Source organism: Protopterus annectens, chromosome 3.part0, assembly GCF_019279795.1.
Source record: "Protopterus annectens isolate FY-2018-M chromosome 3.part0, PAN1.0, whole genome shotgun sequence".
Classification (NCBI taxonomy): Eukaryota; Metazoa; Chordata; order Ceratodontiformes; family Protopteridae; genus Protopterus; species Protopterus annectens.
The window spans coordinates 897259042-897284240 of record NC_056731.1 but is presented as its reverse complement, the minus strand read 5'-3'; positions in this window follow the sequence as shown (position 1 = coordinate 897284240).

Below are 25199 nucleotides of genomic sequence, written 5' to 3'. Positions count from 1 at the left end.
TTAGGTGGCTGAAAGGTGTGATATGAATTATAGCCTGGTAATGCAGGGGTGCTCTCTGCAGCCTTGAACCAGGTCTCTGTCCACCGCACAGATGTCGATATTCTCCATTTTAAGGAGTGCATCGAGTGAGAGCATTTTGAGGTTTAGACTTCTAGCATTGAGTAGCATTACCTTCAGAGTTTGCTTGCTTGTACCTGTTACTGTGGTGAATTTGGCATTTGAACCTTGCCTAAAAAAGGCACTATGGGATGGCAAGAGCCTTAGCCAGTATCCGGAATCCCAGTGGCGACAGGTGCAGGCCATTTCTGGCAAAGCATTGTGGTCTGTCGACCATGTCATCCCAGGCAGACAGATACTGGATCCCCTTAGAATGACACCAGAAGCTTAGCCAATTGTTGAAGTAAATCATTTTCTCCTTGTACTGTGGTATCATTCTGGGCGATGGCAGGATGCTACTCAAGGCTAGGGTCATACCTGTCTGGGCTACAAGATCCGAGAGCTCCTCCATGTCTCTTTTCATGTAGTCCAGGGAGGTACATCTCAGGTCATTCACACCAACATGGACAATAACAGAGTTGTATTTGTACTTGTTGTAGAGTGACCTGAGTGTGTGTGTTATGTGGCGGATCCTGGCACCCGACAGGCAGCTGACAGTAACTTTCTCCTTGTTTAGCCTGGTGAGTGGAAAATTAGTGTGCCTGACTATAGAGTCACCTATGACTAGTGTGTTAGGTACGTTGTTTTGCCTTATGGGCTGAGGTTGAGTGGCACACTGATTTTGTGGGCTATGTGCCATTTGGGTAGTGTTGGGGGTGGTGGTTGTCTGCATTTCAGCTTGGGAGGTCTCTGTTGTTTGGGCAAATTTTTATTGAGAGCCTCCGTGAATGTGGGTGTGTGGTTTGTGTTTCTATGTGTGTTTTAGTAGTGTGGGTTCTGAAGGACTGTGTGTTGAGTATGGTGTGGTGCAGGTGTTAACCCTCTCCTCTTGACTGTTTAGTCCAGTCTTGGCTGGAGAGAGCTTGGCTTCCAGTTTGGCTATATAAGTGCATCTCTCACAGGTTGTAGTGGTGGTTGGTAGGAGGAGAGGGATGTCAGTGTACATGAGGCAATTGCTACATTGCCACAAGATGCCCAGATTAATCAGGTGGACAGGAGAAAACACCTGGAGCTGACCCATGGACATGCCTGGATAGGTGCTTATTAATTTAAGTACTAAGAACTGTTTTCCTCTTGACAAGTGAGGAAAGTCAAGTGCTGTAGTAATTTGTAGTTTATTTAGTGCTTACAATGAGTTCTGAGCAAGTGATGAGCACAAGGAAACAGTTTTGAGTGCTGAAACTAAAAAACTGGCTAGTTCTAGCTTAAACTAGCTAGTTTTAGCACCAATCCCAAGAAAAGAAGCAGGCCATGGCCTGTTTGGTGATCCACAGTCTTGTCCCAGATGATGTAAGATGATGTAAGAGTCTGCAGGCTTATAGCCTTTTTCTTGTAGATGCCTCGAATAGCAAGCAGACCAATCTGGTATGATAAGCAGAGACACTCACTCTCCAACTAGAAAGAGTCAGGAATCAATGAACTCTGCTCATACTCTCACCAGGATCAGAATATAGGCACAGATTCTAAGCTGGAGCCTATAAAGCAGTTATTAATATATATATTTTTTCCACAACTCATCCAGTGTAAGGCTTAAGGATATTGCAGTGGTGGCAGCGGGACAGTTTGGTTTGATTTTGTTGTAGTAAGTGCATTAGATATGATGATCTTTTCTATGTTATCTAGGACAATGGCCCCATAAAGTAATTCTGAGACAAATTATGTATCTGTAGACTTTTTCTTTAAATATACAGTACACTGTGGCCTAGTCTATATAAGATTCCTAGTTTCATGACTATTCCTTTGACTGCATAGTGTATATGCTGCTTGAAGAAGAGAACACCAATGACTGTAATTACAAAGTGTTTCAACTGTTGAACGATTTAATGTCTGCTGCTGGTCCTTTTAAAGTGAAGATGCTTGTGAGGTGCTTGGAAACAAAACTATGATGACCACGTATGTTCATTTTCTCTCATTACAAAGATTTGCATTATTTTGTTTGAGACAGTCCACAAATTTGTAAAAGAATACTTTCATCAGTGTTCAAAATGTTAACTGTCTACACCATGTATACGGGGTGAGTTATCTGTGAGGCTGTCTGACTATCATTTTGTCAGCTAGTCACTTCAACTTTACATCTGAAGTAGCATTTTAAACCAAGTAATTAATGTGCATGGGAATTGCTAAGAATAATTGTGTGTCTTTTAATCAACACATGATAATTTAACATTAAAACATCTAAAACTTTGGAAGGTCACTACTCAAAACAACAATAGTCCCACGTTTGCAAGGCAAACACAAGGTTCCCTCTACTGCTGACACGGGGGGAGGGGCAAGCTCCCACATCTTACAACATCTATCACTACTCAAATCAGTGACAGTCCCAAGGCTGAAAGACACAAAAGCATGTGTCCCCCACCTGAAAACTCTCTCTCTCTCACTTTATCAGCTGCACGATTGTGCAGATTTAGTGAAGATGATGAAAGTAATACAAAAGGAATATTCCCCTTCTCAATCCTTTCTGAGTCTAACCAGACTTATAATATATAATATGCTGGTGAATGTTTGTGATGATATTCTATGCATGGACCAAATGGACAGTAAGCAGTAGGTTTTCATATTCCAGGTCAGATTTAATAGTCTATCAAGAGATATTTGATGATATATTGCATATCTGTTTTACAGAGATTGATGAACAAAGCTGACATATGATGTTTTTATTACAATTTATGGATATATACTACAGAATTTTTAGCAGGGCTTTCTACAAGCTATGACCAGATTTGAAATCAAGCTGGGATGCTGTAAGTAATCTGTGTTCTCAGATAATTTAATAGTTGATTGTGGAGGATACATTCCAGAGTTTTAAAAGTGGACTGTAGTTAATAATGGGCCTGCATATATTGACTTTGTTGGCATCTCCAGACCTAAATAGTGGGACAACTTTTCAATATTTCCAAGGTATGGGTAAAACAACCCTCTTCTATATTCATGGAAAGAAGATGTGAGATCAAAAGTTATATTTGAAGCATTATTTTTCTTTGGAAAATGGGCTAAATATGTATAAATATAGAGAACATGGTATAAGCAGATTAAATGCATTTCATTGTGATTAAATTCTGTGGTGCATATAGATGTATATGTTCATAAATATTTAATATTAAAAATGTTTTAATTGTTTAACTGGGGATAGCTCCCACTGACAGGTTGTTCTGGCAAGCCGTCTTATTCACATTGTTTATTAATAGTGCAAGATGAAGCACAGTGACTGCTGGTACACCAAGTCCATGTCACTTGTTAATGTTATTCATTATTTTTAACTTCCAAACAACATGTACTTTGAGCTGAATACTTCTGTGTATCTGGCTTTATCATAATTAATGAATTATTTGCCAACCAAGTGATATTACAGATCCATAGTTAAACACAGATGCAGAACTACCTGACTTAAATCATCAGAAAGAAAAAAAATCATGTGCACAACCTACCAACAATTATATTATTTGTCTCATAAAATATCTAGTGTTCAGAAAAGTGAACAAAGAAGCAGCTATTACTTTAGAGCAAATCTAAAATGATGGAAAGCAACAACTAAAGAAAAACATTTTTTGCAGCGGCAAGCCCCCACCCCACAAACACTCTGCTAATTTTGAGACTAAACAACAGCTGGCTAAGGGCAACTTCCCTGACCTTGATTGCAATGCAATCTGACAAAAAAAAGCAGCCAGCTAAAACATCATAAAGAAGAATGTTCACTCATATGAACATTCATTATTATTTACAGCATTAAAAAGGGCACAATCTTTCTTTTGACCTGCAACTATATATATGTATATATATATATATATATATATATATATATATATATATATATATATATATATATATATATATATATATATATATATATATATATATATATATATATATATATATATATATATATATATATATATATATATATATATATATATCTAGAGAGAGAGTGAGAGAGAGAGAGAGAGAGGGGGAGAGAGAGTACATATATAGATAGATACAGATATATAAGATCATGCATGTATGCATATGTATATGAATAGAGTGGGAGGCTGGCATAATGGTTAAGGTGTTTACCTTATAAACACAAGGTGCAGGTTTGATTCTCACATGGGGTAATTGGCTAGGCTTAAAATGGCCCACAAGGGCAGTTAGTCTAGTACTAACCTATGAACCCTATAATATTGATCATGTGTTTAAGTAAATGGGGTGGAGAGGAAATGAAAGGAAAGGAAACTTTAATATGTCAGGCCATAGTAAAAGCTTACAAGTGCAGTGCTAATTAAATGTATGATTCAACCAGGACTTGAACTAAGATCATCTATTTCTCCTTCCAGCTGCTCTACAGTTAAGCTACTGAATCACTTCAGAATCAGTTAAGGTTGGAAGCATCATTCAATCTCCCTCAGGTATCTGTGAATCGCAGGCAAATAATCCAATGAGGTCAGAAGTGTAACTATACTATTTTTATCAGGCAGGTAGACTGGTCCACAGACTCTTATTCATCTGCAAGCTAGGTTCAGAATAGAGTGCATATTAAGTGCACTAGAACCTTCCTCCTCCAAAGTGCACAAGTAATCAGGCAAAGAGTGGGAAAAGGAGACAGTGCATCAGCAAAGTTGCACTTATTTTATTTGCACATTTCAAAGGATTATTGACAAAGACTTACAGCACATGGTAGGTTCACTGGTAATGGTGATTCATTTCTTTATCCCTCACATGTTCCTATGGTCTCATAGGGAAACTAGTCTAAGGTTAGACTTCAGGAGATTGTGAAGAAGGTATTATTATTATTATTATTATTATTATAATATTAGCTGTTTATGTGTTTATTATTTCTGTTTTCATTTTCATTTTTACCAAGTTATTTTCCCCTTTGATTGATAAAAAGTAGTTACCGTGCCTGTTAAACAAGAGACAAGCCACAAACTGTTCATCGAACACACAGATACATATTTGCAAGTGTTTATTTTAAAGCTTATTTTCTAGATAGTCTTTGAAAGTATGCACTAATGTACACATAATAACATGTGAGTAAGCTGAATAAATCCTTTTGCAATGTACAAAAATCACTCTAAATTGATGTGTGCAGCCATTGCATTTTCCCTTCATCTATAATAGTTACCAAACTATTATGTTTCCTATGCAGCAAACAAAATCTTCAAAGAGTATAGAAAATGTATCTCTGGCTTTAACCACAACACTAAATTCTATGTAAAAGTTCAGCTTTTCAAGGATGTCTAGCCACAATTTTGAAATGAGTGTACAAGTCCAGGAAAAGTATAAATTTGCAGGAGCTTCAGTGCAGTGAAACCATTTTGGAGACTCTTTACATCCATAAGGAGTAAACTGCATGAAAAAGACTAAAGTCCATACAAAGCCTTAACTTGGGTTCATCTGATTATTTAAAGAAGTACATACAAGGATTGGGGGGGTGAAAAACAGGCCTCTTTTGAGCACCCCTATGAACTGTCCTGCATGGCATCTCTCCCACACTTTGGCTATGACCAGAGTCAACCAGCACTGAAGCCATAATGACCACATTACCCTGATCAGGTGTGCCACCCTCAAACTGTCCACTATCTGAGGGCTCAGTGGAATCGGTATGCATAGGCATACTAACTGTGTCTGAAGGAAATTCAGGGAATGTGTGAGTCACAACCTCAGTGTCAGATTCAACCTTTGCACACCCCCCCAACTTTGCCTACATTTGGCCACCATCATCATCAGAACCTACCAATACTCCGACATCAGGTGGTAGAAATCCTACACATCCACTGTCAGGATCAGCTGTATTAATAAGCAACAAACACAGGAATGAAATTGCTACTTCACTAAATTTTAAACCACCCGCGGTGGTGGTGCTGCGGTAGCGTTTTCACCTCACTGTAAGACGCTGTCCGGTTCTATTCTCAGCCAGAGCATCTTCTGCGTGGAGACATGGGTGAATGGGCGTACCTTCATTGAAGGTTGTGCGTCAGGCCTGGCAAGCCGGTACGTAAAAATCAACTGCCAATCATTAGCAGACCGGAGTTCTGCTGTGGCGACCCCCTAACCAGGAAAAGCCGAAAGACACAAACAAACATAGATGATAAAAAGTAACACTGGTCACCCAGTCCCAGATGGTACAGCAATACAGACATTCTTTACACCCTGCTCCCACATACAGATAATTATTTGTCTAAATAATGCTTAACAATAAGCAAATAAACATTTGCTTATCATGTACAGACATCTCCACACTTTGCAAGGGGAATGGTCCTGGAAGAAATGAAACAAGGAAAGTATGTCAATTAAGCATCACAATGGGAATAACACAGGTGAACAGTGAATGCACAATTGCCTATATGTCCTGTAGGAAGGATCCCTATTAAAACAATGAAAATTTAAAAAATGAATATTCAGCCACTCAAGATCAGTTTTCTGAGATAGCAGTACAGTGAAGATCAGAAAGTTTGCCCTTTCCTCACTGTAGTGTGATCTCAGAGTTGGTATATATAATTAGTGGAGGATGTGGGGGGCACAGCCCCTGACAAAACCAATTTCAAGTAACTGCATATTCGGCTATTTAGCCGTTCGATTTTTCAAACTTTTGTCATTCTAATAGGGACTCCTGTAGGAAATAGCTGAAACTGAAACTTGGCCAAGATGTCCACCCACTCCCATGTGTATGCAACAACTTCCTTGTATAATTCTTTTACTTTTCAATAGGTACATATAAAAAATATTATCACAGGAAGTAGTAATCAAATGATATATTTTATTCCACAAGCAAATATAAATCCTGTCATATGTAAGCTTACATGGAAGCTGCTCCTCGGACACACTTGCCCTCCCAGCCACATCAGCACTGACATCAAGCACACACTGTGCAGTCTCCACTGAGCTATCTGGATCTCTGACAGTGGACAGGAATTCCTCATTTTGTGTCAATGGTGACTTATTAACAGGACCACCTCCCAGCTGTTCTTGGGCAACTTCAGCTGCCCACCACAGGTAAAATGAAATAATATCAGTGGCCCAATGCCACACTTGATCATACTTTCAGCTGTAACCACTGACTACATTGACATCATTGACTAACTGGTTCCAGATCTCCTTTCTGGTAGTCATATCCCAATTGCCTCTCTCAAACAGAAAGGCTCCATGCTGCCTCAGAGCCTGTATTATGACCTTATTTTCCATGTCACTCAAAGAGGGTTTTCATGGATTTGTAAACTTGGGTTTTATAAACCTATGTGATATAAAACAGAGAAGGATAAAACAGATAAATATTATATAACTAATGCATTTTTTACAAAAAAATAATCACTCTGTGTACTGTTTTGTCAGTATTAAGCATTTGAAACACCTCACACTCGGACACAAACAAATGTTTGTACAAACCACGGATTACCACATAAGTAATGTATATATGTTTACCACAGAAATATCAGGATGCCTACACATTTTCAACAGAAAAGCACTTGAAATACACTTTTCTTTTGGACCACAGAGTGGTAGGTGGATTCTCACCCCCAAAACACCAAACAAATAATGGTTTGTACACATCAAGGAATACCACAGAAGTAATGTGTGTGTGTGTGTGTGTGTGTGTGTGTGTGTGTGTGTGTGTGTGTGTGTGTGTGTGTGTGTGTGTGTGTGTGTGTGTGTGTGTGTGTGTGTGTGTGTGTGTGTGTGTGTGCATATATTGCTCCCCTTCACATTTCATATGGCTGAGACCATATGATCGACTTTCAAAAAGTTGACCATGTGGAACCGCTATCTCCGAACAGTGTGGCATGGGACATTTCCCTCTTCCGCACTGTAGTGCAATCTCAGAGTTGGTATATTTAAGAGCCCCCCATGGAGGGTGCAGGGGTCCTTGCCCCCCTGGTAACAGGTGAAAGGTAAGTGTTTGTTGTGTGTTTTCTGTTTATTTTACACGGTCGGTTTTCAAAAGTCGATCATATGGTCTCGGCTATATGAAAGTCGACTTTCTGAAAAGTCGGCCATGTAAAGTAGATCCATATATATATATATATATATATATATATATATATATATATATATATATATATATTTATAGATAGATATACTTTCCACTTAATTATCAGGATGTGTACACATTTTCAACAGAAAATTTACGAATGCCAGTCACTTTTCACTGTGTCCACCACTCCTGTGGGGGTTGCTCTGGGTCATCTCAGAAGCATAACACCAGTGTCAGTGGCATGTACATTACATTTCTTTCCAATAATATAGAACATTGAAAAGTCAAATTTTAAAAATATCAACAGGAAAAAGACTTCGAAACACCACCACAGCAATGCAGTTCTTCAAATTCCTAGAGTCCCAAACAGGCAATCCAGTAGAATAAAAATTATTTATTGAATAAACAAAAGTTCAAATAAAACAAAATAAATGAATAATAACATCCAATAAGCACTTTTGGCAATTCAGCCTTCATCAGATCACAGTACTATGAGAAGACATAGCTGAATTTGTGCCAAAATATTCAGAAATGGTTGTGTGATCAATCAATGCACTAAATATGTTAGCCACACATGTACAACCAACTGAGAATGTGCAAGTGTATATCATGTTAATACTGTAGAGGAAATATGAATTGCTTGTATGCATGATTTGATTGCTGTTGTAAAACTGTGTCTGTGTCAAACACAGGTAACATACTACAACTGTGTGTTTTGTTATTTCATTATTCTTGATGGTTCAAATCCAGAGCTGTGTAGTTGTTTAACATTTGTTTAAATTTAATTTTCTTTTTTCTTTTTTTCTTTTTTTCTCTTGTTAGCATTTGTGCAGTGCACAGCTTAGCGCAAACATGGCTAAATGTATAAAAATGTAAAAAATTATGTCAGTTGCCTTAAGAGATGCAAACACACAGCGTCATTGTGCAGCAGTCAGCAACTTGGCTGATAATGACTGCAGAATTTACACTAGCTCTGTGTGTAGCACAATGTATAAATACACGGAGGTACACAATAGATAGGATAGGTAAACCACAGTAGTTATTTTTACTGAGGAAGGGTCATAATGAGTATTAACAGACGGAGTAAATATTCACAATTGTCTGTTACATTTGCACTTTGCTCCTGTGCGCAAACCAGTTCACTATTTAAGGAAAAAACTAAAACAATCTTATTTGCTTCTCCTTCCTTCATGCAAACAAGCTATGTGGCAATGCATGGCCATCAGCATTTTGGACAGTACTGAGTGTAAAAAATACACCTACTGCCTACCTTTTCCTGTAGCACCAGGTATAAGTTCATGGCCAGAACACAGCTAAGCTATTTTTCTAATCCAGCACACTCCACCCTTTATTAAGGGTGACCCACTTTAATTTTTCACAAAAATTATAATTTAAAGATAATTAGACATAACAGTAACTATGTATAGTAGGTTGTTTGACCATACACATGGTATCGGGGTCCCTATCAGTATCTCGAAAGCTGACAATATCGAATTTGATATTGTCACATCGAGAATGCCGAAAGGGCAGAACATCAAAAGGGTAAATGGAAATCTCCGTAGGGGGAGATTTCCAATTACCTCAATGTAGTGTGGTCTCGGAGTTGGTATATTTAAGTAGCAGAGGGTGTGGGTGGTGCAGGGGGGCTTGTCCCCCTTGCCTACACCCTTTAGATTTTTTTTTTTTATCGGCATTCAAAAATGTATTAGGTCGATCATTTCAGTTTGACATTTAGTGATTCGACCTATTACATTTTCGAAATGCTGATATAGACCCTGGTATCATGTGTGTTTTATATCTAAGAGGTATAGCATGATAATTACGATTCTTTAATTATAAATGTATTTTCAGACCTGGGATGGACTTCATAGTTTACTGACAGTCATCTACACACCTCCCATAATAAAACAAGTATAGCTGTAAAACAGAATGTAGTGTGTGGTCTGTACCAAAACTCAAACATCTTCTCTAAAAGTAAAGGAAGTATATGCATTTCTAGTATATTGTCACACATTACTCCTGCTTCACTCCTGGGAATGCATAAAACAGCAACTGATAAAAAATTAAACAGCCTGGTGCCAAATGACAGCAATTGGATAAAAACTGAATTATTTTAGCAGTGTAAGAATCAATTATTTGGATATTGATTTATTTCTTGATAACACTGAGTATACATTCACTTCAAACATTTTCAGGAAATCTACCTTTTCCGTTTCCTATTTGGAATTTTCTAGCTGCCACCCATACCACCAAAACAGATCTGTGGTCAAAGGGCAGTTAGTTAGGGCAGCAAGGATGGTCACCAAAGAATCTGATTTTTTAACTGAAGTTGACTATATGCTGAGTATGTTTAGGAAAAAGGGTTATCCTGAGAGTCCCTTGTATAAGGTACGTCATGAAGTGATAAACAAAAGAAATATAATTTTTTTATAAACCTATTCTAAGTCGACAGGAAATTTCTACTAATCAAATGGATGTGCAAGATACATATGAGAATGCTGTAAGAGTAATCACTTGTCTTGAAGGGAATTTTTCTTTCATTAATGTTTTTAACAATTACAGTTAAATTATTGTTAATGCCCTTAAGAAAAATTGGAATTTATTCACCTTGGACAAGGCTATTAGTGAATTGCTTGGTGAATTGCTTGGTGATGCACCCGATATTGTTTTCAGAAAAGACATGTCCTATAAAAACTTATTACAAAATAACAAAATTTATTCTAGATCTTCTCATCATACAACTTTAGAGAACTTCGAGTGTGGCATGTGCAGACAATGTCCACGCATTTTAACTACCAAAGAGAAGTTCAAAGTGGGAAATATGGTGTTTTATGCAAAGGGTCATTATAATTGTCAGTCCAGAAATGTAGTATACATGGCAAAGTATTTACAATGCCCTGTCTTCTACACTGGTAAGACCTTTAGAAGAGTTCATGAAAGAATATATCAACATCTTTTTGATATTAAAAAGGGAAAGTTATCTAATGCATTGTCTAAACATGTTAGTACATTTCCTGAACACAAATTTGTGTTTGCCATTATTCAGCAGATTTCAATAGACTTACAAGGTAAAATTACACCAGTTCATTTAGATTTGTGTGAATTAAAGTGGCAGCTTCAGTTAAATGTTTATACTTATCCAGGTTTGAATGAATATCTCAATATCAACTGTGTTTTAAAGTTGAAGTACCTACAGGGTTAAAATTACCTATTTAACTGCTATTATTTTCATAGGTTCATAGGTTGGTACTAGGCTATCAGCCCTAGGGCCTATACAAGCCTAGCTATAACAATTCCCTGGCTATTCCTTCCCACACTATTTACTTCCCTGGACCCCTGTCTAGCAGGGCGACTGACATGATCCACATGGTGAATTTCCTTTCTCCCATCCAATCGTCAAGGTTCCTTTTGAAGAGGGCCAAGGAGGCGCTCTGTTTGACATGTATGGGCAATCTATTCCAGAGTCTGGGGAGTCACTGGGTCAGGAACCTATTCCTCCAGCATGTTTTGTTTATTGTGATGACAAGGTTTAGATCCCTAGTGTGTGGCTCTGAGGGATCGGGATTTCTTTAAGTGCAGCATGTTCAGCACCTCTGGGTTTGACTTGACATTGTATGATAAGCAGAGATTGCCTCTGAGTAGACAATATGCAACAGAGTATAGCTGGAGTTTTTTAAGGCGGTCAGCTTAGGGCATCTGTTTTAGGTCTTTGATTCTTTTAGTGAGGTATTTCTGCGGCCTTTCCAATTGTTGCAAGATGTCTTGAGAGGTACATACCAAATGGGGTGTTGTATTCTATAATGGGTCTAATGAGGGATGAGTACAGTGGGACAATGACCTCCTTTTTTCTGGATGAAAAGCCCTTAATGATGAGGTCTGCCACATAGAAGGATTTTTTGACTGTTGGGGCGTAGTGGTTATTGAAGGCGAGACCACTGTCCACCTGTGTCCCTAAGTCTCTTATCACACTTTCAGTGTTTAGTGTACTGCCACCTATGTGGTAATTCACGGGTACATGTTTTTTCCCAAAGGGGATAACTATGCATTTCTTGGCATTGAGCTTGAGCCCATGGCTCTGGCACCAAGCATCTGTTTCTGTACGGCCCTTTTGTAGAGTATCCACATCATTTGGGGATTCAATAATGGTTCCTAGTTTGCAGTCATCTGCAAACTTTGTTAGCCAGAGTCCCTTAATGTTGGTCTGCACTTCAGAGAAGTAGATGCCAAACAAGAACAGTCCCAGGACTGAACCCTGAGGTACTCCACTTGTCACTTGTCTGGAGCTGGATTTGGAGTCAGCTACTTTTACAGTGTGGGTTCTGTCAGTAAGCTAGTTGGCAACCCATCGTGTGACGTAGGGATTAATGCCCAGTTTAGTAAGTTTATCTATGATTCCAGAGTGGGGGATGGTGTCAAAGGCCTTGGTGAGGTCCAGATAGGCTGTGTGGACTGCCTTACCTCATCCACGGCTCTGGATACTGATTCAAAGAAGTCAATCAGGTTCAGGAGACAAGATAGGCCCTTCACGAACCCAAACTGGGTGGGGTCTAGTGTTTGAAGGTTGCCAATATCTTTGTTTATAAGTTCCATGATAATACATTCCATGGTCTTGAAGATCAGGCTGGTCAGACTGATGGGGCGGTAGTTTCCGGGATCCAAGGTGGATCCACCCTTGTGGAGTGAGATGACTGTAGCTGTGCGCCACTCAGTGGGCACGAAGCCTGAGGTGTAGGTATGATTAAGCATGACACTTAGGTGAGGTGCCAGTTCATTTTGTAGTTCATGTAGTACACAGCCCAGGATGTCATCTGGTCCCATGGATGCTGTATTCTTAGCTTTGGAGAGTGCATTTTTTACCTGTGTGGCTGTTATTACCAGAATTTGGCAATCTTCTGGTATTGAGATGGGCCATTTAGGGGGTGAGAGGGAGGTGAAGTTGGCACTGAATCGATCTGCCAGGATATTGGCAATACCCTTGGGATCAGTATATTTAATGCCATTCTGTTGTAGCTCAGAGCAGATCTGAGCATTGCCATTTAGATTCTTGATATAGTTATAGAATGCCTTGTCTATGGAATCTTTGGCAATTTTATTTTCATAACTAGCTTTGGAGGATTTTACGAGGGATCTCAGCTTCTATGGAAATTTCTTATTGGTCAATGTTTTAATGGTATGCCATTAACCAGATGTAATCAGGTCTTTATATAGTTCACATTTTAGTTCATTTTTTGTTCTGATGAAGTCCCTTGACATTTTGGGATAAAAGCGTTTAACTTTTTACATTGAATTTATTTGGAAGTCTTATTACTTTAGGCCAATAAACTTTTCAGTTTTTATCCAGTTGTTGTCCTTTAGCTGTTTAATTTTTTAACAGTTGTTGTTTCTTGGTTAACATGTCATGTGGAGTGAATGCATAAACCAGGACCTTGGCATGTCACACGTCACACACATACATGGTTAGTTGAAATACAGCACCACTTACTCTTTAAGGTGTATATTAGTAATGAGCAGATTTAACAAATACTTCTTCTGTGGCAATAAGTAAAAAGCACCTATGTAGAAATACATGTACTCTCTTTTTTATATAGGTTTAAATCCCAATTACTTTTATCAGCGTGTAAGATGCCACAAAATATGTGTCAACTCATAAAATTGATCCCTGCCAAAATCAGGTCTTAAAAGTCAGTCATTTAACATATCATTGTTGACCACTGGACAAACTGTTGTTGGATATAGCAGCACACATGCCATAAATTAATGCCAAATGTAACATTATTCATCCTATTTCATAAAGTGCCTTCCTCTTTTTTGGCAATATTACTCTCCGTTTAACATCACGCATATCTGTTTGGCGTGGTAATGTGAGCTTGTGCATTGGCCACAAATTGGTGGGAAAACACTTTTACTGTTGGTGGAGGACCTGTGCAGACATGGCTGGAGCTGGGAAGGTTAGCCAAATTTAGGCTCAAAGATGGGGTTTGGGGGAGTCAGAAATATTTGCTGCACTCCTTGTAAAGTGCTATAGCTGTAAACTGCTGCAGAGGGACTATACCCAGTGTCAGTAAAAATCTGAGACTTGGAGCAGTCTAGCCTAGGCTGCCTCCAGTACACCTGGTATATACCAAGTACAGGTGAGAAATGCAGACACCATTACAAGGATCTGAAATGGCCAAACAGGCATACCTTAGCCACTGGATGAATGAGTTTAGAACTGCTGGCATCTCACAGTTGTGTAATTATACACATAAAGCAGCTTTAAATGTTATGGAAAGCTGTAGATAGCCAAGACTGGTATGCATAATGCAGTCATGCCTCTTTTCTCCACTTCTTTATTTTACAGCTTCTCAGGAAATTTCATTGAACAGGGAGGCACATGCTGAAAGATTGGAAAGACTCAGAGAGGCAAGGGGTATGTATGCAGCACAAATTAACATGATTGTTTTAAAATTATTGCTCTTCTATACACTACTAGCAACTTAAGTGTGCAGATCTTAACTGTAAAAGTAAATCTACATGCTTTTTTCTGTAGTTCTTGGTAACTGTATTAGGCAAGTGTAATAGTATATTCAGATATGGTGAATTCACTTCAGATTACAATAATATCATTTTTTAATTTTAATTCTAGCAAAATTGGCAATAATTCCATTTTAAAACCAAAGGTATTGCCCCCCAGTGGCACAATAAAGGCTCAAAAATAAAAAAATACTTCAACCAAAACTTAGCGTAACACAATTTAATTCCACGCTTTCATTTTATGACTTCTTCAGAATATTGGTATTCTGGAGAAGTCATAAGATGAAAGCGTGGAATTAAATTGTGTTACACTAAGTTGTGGTTGAAGTATTTTTTTTTTTATTTTGGAGCTTTCATTGTGCCATAGGGGGCCAATACCTTTGCTTTTTTGGTGCTTATTGGTATTGGGTTTTTTTATTGTTATTAATTCCATTGTGTCAACATAATCTGTATTATCTTTAAAAGCATATATGCAATACTGCATATTGCAAGGATTATTTGTTACAATTCACAATCCTATTTTGGATTTGGAAAGCTGAATAGCTAATATAATATTATATGTATATTAATTGTAATTATAAACTTGAGTGTGATGTATAAATATCTGTTTTCTTTTTTTCACCTTATCTTTTATATATATATATATATATATATATATATATATATATATATATATATATATATATATATATATATATATAATATGTGTGTGTGTGTGTGTGTGTATGTATGTATAATATGTGTGTGTGTGTGTGTGTGTGTGTGTGTGTGTGTGTGTGTGTGTGTATGTGTGAACACACCATTCTGATGTCATATTTTTCTGACAACAAACAAAATGATTTGCAGCACATGGAGGTAGGACAACTGCTGCAGCTCTTCCTGTCAACTGTCCACCAGCTGCAGCACCAACACGCAGCACATCTGGGACACAACCTGGCAGTATTGCCTCCACAGTCCCTGCATTAACTGGTCCAACCACATCAAGCAGCATTGCCCCAGCTGCTTGTGCATTGACACTTTCTGGGAGTATTGCTGGAGTTGTGGATTACATCACACATCAGGAGCAACCAAGAATGGAGCATGGGATAATAGAAACTGGCATTGGTGCCTGCCTCAGCTGTCTGGAGAAGCTGCTCCTTAGAATGCAAAAAAGGCCTCTACATCAAACAATCCCTCAGTAAGCTGAAGAATTGGGGCAGTGATGACAGTTCTGAGAATGAAGACTAGCTTTTCAATGTTCCCATGATTGACTAGCATGTGCCTTTGATGTCCCTACCTATCCCCAATCATGGTGCCCCCCAAACTTTTGTTTCCATCACCATTCCTATATCAGTCTTGTTTGTCCTGTTTAACTACACCTGCTTCCTCACCTACCCTACCTACCTGATACTGACATTCCTATGTCCCTTTCCCAAAAATTCCTCCCTTTTTGAAATCCAAAAAAAATGATCATCTATCCCACAAAAAAATGTCACATTCATCACTCTTCACTTCACATGTCTTCTTGACACGCTTGATTTGGACCAATTGGATATACATCTTTGCACTGATGTCACAGTCTAAATTCATCCAGTTTTCTATCTATGTCTATAGCATTTCTCCTCAGGCCTCCACTGAAAACGGGCTCCGTCCCAGTCAGACTTTCCCAATAAACAAGTGTTAAATAAAATAAATAAATAAACTAAATGGTCACATTACAGTATTAAAGCAGTAGATAGCTATGGTTATTTCCTAAGTCCCTTCTGCAAATTTCTTTATTACTTGCCCTTTATTCTTCCCCTTCTTGTCCTCTATTTCACCACTTTCCTATCTACCCTATTTTCAGACCTTTATTCTGGTCAAAAAATATAATTACACACCAGGCACATGGCCAGAAATGGCTCATAATAAAGTCTTCACTTTTTGCACCTGCATTTCCACAGAGTTTGGCATCGCACTCCAGTGCAAAGTGATGGTGAATGGCTGTATGTGTTCTGTGCAGAAATCTGGTGAGTTTTTGTCATTGGATACACTACTGCTCTAAAGGTACAAAGAGTTAAATGAGAGTAAAGACAGTACTTTGAATCATATACCTAGTTCTTTAGACTGCTGAGTGCAACAAAATGCAAATTCCTCTGTGGATTGTTGACTTAACTCACTTAATTGAAGTTTTTTTTTGACAACATCTTCAAGGACCTAATTTCAGATTAATCTCTCATCATTTCTTAGTGTGATGCTGTGTGTATATATATATATATATATATATATATATATATATATATATATATATAAATATTTAATCACCCACATATTAAAATTTGCCAAAGTTATGATTTTTCATGGAGACATATCGATTTTTGCCCAAAAATTAGTATCTGAAGTGGCATCCATCCCCACTGCTTTCACACATTTAGCTAACCTTGTTCTGCCTTGTCATAAACCTGTTGTCTCTCCCTTAAACCTTCTCTACCCTTTTGTCACTTACTTATTGCTACACAGAATGTAATGTTAATAAAGACAACAGACCAAAAAATTACCATTAATGTGCCATTAAAAAAACACTACTGGGTGTACCTTCATCTCTCCTTGCATTCATCCCATCACTCCACTTCCTGTTTATGTCTGTGTATCTCTTAGGTTGAGGGATGGTGTCTGCAGACTGATTTGACTGTGCTGACGAATAATACTAGCAAGTTGCCTTAATTCAATAGTTTATCGTTGCTCATGTACTGTGAAATGTTGTAAAATCATCTGTAAGATTCCATTTGTGACATGTTTCGGTGATGATGGATGAAATCTTCAAGTAATGTAATGTGGAAACTGTCCTTACTGTGACAAAGCATACTGCACACACCTTTCTGGATTTATGGTCATACACAAATAGTTAGCATACTTGCTGAGTCAGAATAATCATTTCAAAACATGTACCACCCCTTGTTATTTCTAGAAAGCTGCACACAGAATTAAATTGTGATTTGCAGTGAGTTCTGCAAAGCAGCTATCAGCTGTACAACTGCATAGAGGAAAGCACTAATGATAACAATTGTGGAAAGCACATACTTTACTGTAGTCATAGTATGTCACGTTTGCAGGAATTATCCCATTTACTTAGTTAATACCATCCTGACACCATCTGTAAAAAAGTGAATGATATAGATTTGAACCCTGTGTCATCGCTGCTCTGACCAGAAGTTCACTGTTTTTATTCCTGGTGCCACGGGGAAAGCTAGACAGCAGGTGCATTTTTTACACTCACTATTGTCCACTGTGATGGATCCACATCACTGTTTAGCCTGTTTGTGTGAAGGAAGGCCAACCAATATAAATATTATGTGTTCCATTTAACCAGAGAAATGTGTTTGCTCATCACCTAACTCCATGCAAACAGGAAAGGCAATAGCAACAGTTCTTAATGTCATAAACGTTATGAGACAAAATCTCCAATATAAACTACAGTATGAACAGTATAGTACCTGTCAGCTATTTTTCACACAACACACATTCCTAAGTACTTCTCAGGTTCAAGTTGTATTCATGAAATGGGAATCTTACATGTGCCAACACTTTGCCATTGTTGATGGAAATTAAGTTTCTTAGTGATGAGCTACATAAGTAGGTGTATGGCATGTCTCACTATGCATATTGTCCAGTTATCCTCCATTTCATCAAAAGGCATTCATAAACACAAAAGAAGGGAGGGGACATGTTTTCACTGAAGACATACTTGCTCAGACTCATGTGTGCCCTGCAGCAATGCATTTGCAAATGATATCTCAGTAATTGGTCCACTGTCAAGTGCACTAGAGAAATTAAGAGCATAATTGCATCATTACATTTCCTATGGGTTTATACGGACGCCAGACATTGGTCATCACTGATCAAAACACATTAATATTGTCAAAAAATCTATAGAGAAATCTAGTACTGTGGACTACAATTCATCAGAATATGAACACTCATACATCAACACTTGGAGTGCTGCTGTTTCCAAAGTACTTGCAGTACAGCTGTTTCCAAAGTTTGTGTGTTATCTAAACAACATACTGAGAAACATGTACATGTATGTCTCAGGGGGCCATTTAATAAAGCCTATATATATTTTTTTCCATGCAGTAAGGCATCGCGCCTCTCTGGTAACATGGCTGCGAAATTTTTAGATTCAATAAGCACTGCTGAGCAGCATGCACAAGCGCCAACACGGAAACTTCCATGGCATGCAAATCACTTCATAGGCAAGTGAATCTCAAACAAATGAGACAGGTAGAGTGATCCAGCAAGCAGATAGGCAGCTCTGCAGACCCTGTGTCAGTGTCCATAGTGTACACAAAAAAATTCCATGTACAAGAATATAGACAGACAAAAGGTGCTGTAAAAATGCATATAGATGGACAGAAATGGCATACCACGATGAGTGAAACTATCCTCTGTGTCTGACAAATTAAAGGAAATAAGTTAAATTAAATTTATTTTTTTTAAATCTGGGCATGCTTGTGCAACTTGCTGTAGTTTGCAAACGTGCTTTATAAAAAAATAAAAAAACTGGAAAAAACAAAATTAATATTGCGTGACAGAACTATATTACAGGACCCTGTGTGGAATATTTGCAATGGTGCATTGGTGCTGTTCCCAACATGATAGGGCTTTGAAGCATGTAGTTTCCAGGCTTTGGGCACAGATCCCTATGCAAATGAGGCAGAGTTACTGAATAGCACAAAGGGGTAATTGTTTCTGCATATTCCCTTTGTGTAGGCAGAGAACCATGTAGCTGACATTAGGGCAGGGTATATCCAATGACTTCTAACCTTATTTTAGCCTATTTGAATGGAGTGCTGCACTGCTGATAGTATCCTTGCAGGGAGGTGAGTGCACTTACTTATATGCTTTGTTTAGCTAAGGGGAACAAGTTTCAGCATGTTTGCATGCTGAGCATGGAAGTCTGTGGGGGTGTGTACACTGACTGGTAAGCTTTATTCACCAACAGGGCAAGTGTTTGCATGGTGTGGAGCAGTGTTGATTGTTTCTAAAACCCAGTGACATATTAATTAGTTTTCACCTCTGTTTAACTTAAACTATGGCCATTAAATGATGTTAATGATATACTAGGCAGGTGGAATGCATCATAGGTAGCTAATCACACACTCAGCATCTACAGCAGAGCACTATAAAGTATGCATGCACTCTACAATCTGATTTTTCCCCCACACTCTGCATTATTGGAGTACAGACTTGAGAATTGTAACTTAGAGAATTCTAGGGTCTGCCGCAGGTCTGCTACATCTGTATGTGCTACATGCTGAAGTCAGTGCTGCTGCTGCTGCTGACAATAGGCTAGACTGAGAAGAAGAGTGTTCAGGCTCAGGGTAACCTTCCATGAGCTACATGAGCTGGAGGTTGTAGAATACTACAGGGTGGAAAGGGACATACTACAAGAACTCACTGAGTTCTGCTGCCCTCAACTCAGACCCAGAGCCAACAGAGGGATACCCATTCAAGTGGAAACAAAGGTATGTGTAGGCCTTAGGATACTAGCTACAGGTACTTTCCAAAGACCAACTGGAGACATGATGGGGTTCTCACAGGCATCTACTTCCAGGGTACTCCACCAGTTCCTGGATGCCATGCTACCACTTGCCAGTGAGCACACTTAGTCCATCCCCTGAGGCAAGGGCCAGCAATATCCACCATGTGTACTGTGTAGCACACTACCCTAAGGTACTGGATGTCATAGATTGCAGTCTTGTACACATCAAGTCACCAACCGGTGAGGAGGGTAGAATCTACATCAGCCAAAAGGGGTATCACTCCATTGACTGCCAGGTCATGTGCAATGCCCAGGGCATTATCATGAGTGTGTGTGCTGGCAACCTTGACAGTTATCACAACTCCGATATCTGGCATGCATCACAGCTGTACTAGATGTTTGCTAGGGGGACATCCCACACAGCCATTTACTGAGGGATGCTGGTTATGCACTGGAACTGTGGACGATGACACCTATCTGAAATGCAGACACACCAACTGAAGAGTACCATAATGAGACACAAGCACAAACTATCAACATCATAGAGCGGGCTTCTGAAATCACGATTATGGTGCCTAGATATATCTGGTGCAGCCCTGCAGTACACTCCAGCCACATGTGCTCATATGTTCACAGTATGTGCCATGCTACACAATATGATCCTGCAGAAACAGCTGCAGCAGGGTCATCAAAGGGAAGGGATACACAACCCACTCCCCCCAGTCCTTACGTCACCACAGTGACAGGAGGACTTGGAGGAGGAAACCCCCTGAAGATGTCCCTGTAGGCAGATGTAGGTATGCCCAGTACACCCTGGCTTTGGCTAAGACCTAACGCATAGCACACTCACTGACAACCTAAGGGCCTAGGGACTGACACCTTACTCTACAAACATAGATATAGTAAAACTGTTGATGCCAGACAACTCACACAACCTGTACCTATCCATGTATTGACTGTGTACTGCTTGCAACATGCAGAGATAGCCCTGAACTAGTCCTTTCAACTGCTGTATTCATAAGGTAAGTCTCTAACTACACACTACTTGTAAGGATTACTATAATATGGTATAGTATGTATGGATCTGCTGCATTTATGCAAGGAAATGTAGTGGTCTATGAGGACAGAAGGAACATCCATATAGGACTAGAGGTACCCAGTCCAATAGTATGTGTTCCCTAATAATCACTAGTCTTCATGGTTGGAACATGCACCACATCAGTCAAGGGAGATGTTAAACAGTGAGGTCACATGATATTTAGACTACTGCCTATCCCAGCAGATCATGTGCTGTTGTTCTCCCACCCCCAACACAGCAGTGTTTCCATATACCTCCTTTAACAGTAAGTTAGCAATGGTATATCAGTAGACTTGGCAATCTCACGGCTGTAACACAGAACTCAATCACACATTGTATGCCACATGTAATTCAGGAATAACAATATATATATTTTTACTATTGATTGTGTGATGAATGACTCCACTGTCTCTGGCAGCCTATGTGGCTCAGTGGACTAGGGAAGTTAGCATGGGTGATGGTGTTGATACTTATAATCTGGAAGTAGGCACATCTTTTGCATGTGAGGTATTATTATGTTGGTGTTTTCACAGATTATCAGTCTGTGTGTGGTATAACATTATGAACCTTAGTCACATATTAAATACAGAAGACAGCTGGGGAATACCGTGGACATTTTGAGTGATGTGCAGTACTGCAGAAACAGGGACAGCTGTCAATACCTCTCAACCTCTTAGTGCAAGAAATCTGTTCAAAAGCCCAACAAAATTGTGAGACCAAGGCCCATAAATAGGTGAATTTGTTAGATACTGCTCTCATAAATGTAAACAGTTGCTAAAAACAGAGTTTGTTTCAATAGACATTTTTCTGAAGAATCTGGTCAGACACTCAAATGTATGTCACTATTTAGTGACTTCAGTCCTAAGTTCATTCTAGTGATTTGCCAGAAAACCACAGATTTTATGAGGAACAGACCAAAACTATGATCCAAAACTCTGAACATTCTGCAAAACTCTGGACAGTTGAGAGGTATAGTCTGTAACACACAAGGTGTGGCCTGGAGTCACTTTATAAGTACTGACAGTCACAATGGGCATGCCCAAACAGTTAAAATGAGCGCAATTCTGTTGCCTCATCATCAGACTAACCTGTTATGTATAGATACGTCTATACATACAGACATATACGTATACATATCTGTCTGTTACTATCTCTCTCTCACATACATAGTATATCTATTGCTATGTAGTGTCAAATAGATATATACCAATATACATAGCTATATATATATATATATATATATATCACACTGATACACCCATATATCTGCATAACACATATACAGATCATACACACACACAGCTACATTTATATATACATTCCTATTAATTACATAAATATGTATGTGGATGTTTGCATTGTCCTACATACCCTAATAATGATGAGTAAATCTGCACTATCACACATCCAAACTAAGGGCGCAACAGTACATAATCCAATTACCTGCAGAACCCTGTGCCTGGTTGATGTCACCACATAGTGAGACACAGGAGAGCAAGTGGTGTAATGGGTAATATTGTCAACGTACACATGGACAGGGCACATTGTTCCTGCCCACAGGTTTGTCTATCCAATGGCAAGCAGTCACATATGGCCATACTGGTAAATATACACACATAGCTAGTATAATAATAGTTATCCCACTGCTAGGATACTAGATGCATATAACTGTATGAAGCAATATCACTCTGCAGACCACAGATGTTGTTCAGCACAAGCACAAAACAAATACCATGGCCTCATGGTCTATCCACCTGCAATGGTTATGTACTTTTTGGCCCTTTAACTTGCTGCTGGCTTTTAAACTGCCCTCTTCTACAAGGCCTGATGATGTCATCTACCTTAGGACTACTAGCTGATAGTGTAGTATTAAGACTTACACTGTGGCATGTGCAGTAAATACTGTAATCTATAGTGTCTAAGACTAGACAGGGAGGGGTTCTAATCTCAATCTGGGCTACTTGTTGCATGTGTGCCCTGATGACGCAAATATGATTATCTCTATATCATAGAAATAGGTAGGATTTTTGCAGTATTTTATTTGTAGCATGTGATGTGCCCCCCCAAAGGAATGACCACAACAATGCCTGCTGATGTCATCAAGTATAATATGTTCTGAACTAATAGTACTATAAGATATGAGGTGTGTTGCATACATCACTTACCGTGATCTGTAATGTGTACCATTACATAGGTAAGTGTTCTCATCTACATACAGCCAACTTGCACTGTGTGTGCCTTGGTGTGTCCTGTATACAGTGATTGGAAGTGGTGCTAGCCTCAATGTAGCCATGGTTGTGAGTGAGCCTGTTAGAGCATTTTACATCATGTTAGGGAACCATGGGATGTTTGATATTCACTGGCATAATGGCCATACAGCCCTCACAATCATAGACATAATTATCCTCATAGTTACAGGATCAGCACATACTGCTCCATTCCAAGATGGACACTGGCAGATGCCTTGTGATGAAATAGCAGTTTCCCAGTCAATCATACAGATGACATATGGTGAGGTGCACTGAGGTACTCTGTGTGCCATTAGGCAGGGTTCTGTTTCAAGGGTGTGCTTAAGTCTACCAGGACAAATCTCTCCCTTAAGCATGTAGTACCAACTTCACATACATATCCCTACAGCCACACAGTTATGGATACTCAGACAAGGAGGAGTATAGTAAAGTCAGTCAGTGGATGCACCACCTCTGTGCAAAGGTATAACAGTTGCCATTCCACTCAGCTGGTGTGCAGTCACTAGTGTCTATATGATTGCTAGCATGTCCCAATGGTGTTAGTAATCATTGTCAGATCACATGTGGGATGCAACCTGGAATGTTAGCATGTGCAATAGATGCTGTGTATCTTCCAATCAGAGGTCATTTACAAACTGCTATGCAAATATAAAAGTTATGGGACAGGTTGTAGGAATTCCATATGTCACATGTGGTGGGGACAAGGGAATCTAGTTGATCCAGACAGTGTGCGTGCACAGGTTAGGTATGAGTCCAGACCCATAATATGTGGCATCATGATGTATGAGGTCACTGACAATCTGGGCCTGTTTTTTGAGGTCACACATGTAACTACACTGCGCATTGTGGTTCTGCTTTGCATGGATGGCTACTTTTCTAACTTACCATGTCTAATCACCATCACAACACACTATGTGCTTTTTTTAGCTGAGGCGGTAGTGCCTCCATGTTATGGAGGGCACCTTTATCCCAACTGTCATACAGCACTCTCTGCCTGTTACTGTACAGCCTGCTAATGGCAGTTGTCCACCAGTTGTCCACCAGTCAGGTTTGCTAAGCCATGATGAGCCCGTGTCCCTCTTGTCACATACAGCCAAGTTCAAGCCATTGTAATGCTTCTGACAAAATGCATGTCTGTAGAGCTCTGCATACTTGCCTGTGCCATCTGAAGGGGGAGGTGCAGTCACGCTATGTCAACCATCCCACAGGAGGTAATAAATGGCTGTCTTGACATACATGTCTCTATTGTCTACAAAGGTGGGTAGTTCTAAAGAGACTGATCTGTGGCCAGATCACACTAGGGAAGAGTTCACATTGGGGGGACTGTACTGGTCACCCATATTAGTAAACTAAAGATGCACTAAGTTGGTTCCCTGTGTGCGGATGTCACAGCACTGTTGCAGGGCATTGTAGGTAAGGACCTGGACCATCCTTTGGGCAAGTGAGCCACAGCACGATGAAGCAACACAGTGTGTACATATTACACTACCCTAATGTATTTATCTGTGCTCTCTGCAGATACCATGCATGACTCTCTTCCTGCAACATGCTGGAAGTAACTGCAACACTTACTTGCATGGTGGACAACTAGCATGTAGTGCCAAGCTGTGTCCCCAGATCTCTGAGTCATGTCACCTGAAATGCCAAGATAGGAGTTAGCATGGATACTATCACTGACACTGTCATACACCTAGTGACACTGAACCAAACACTGATACATTTGCTCAAGGTCAGATCATTCCTACTGACTGTAACCAG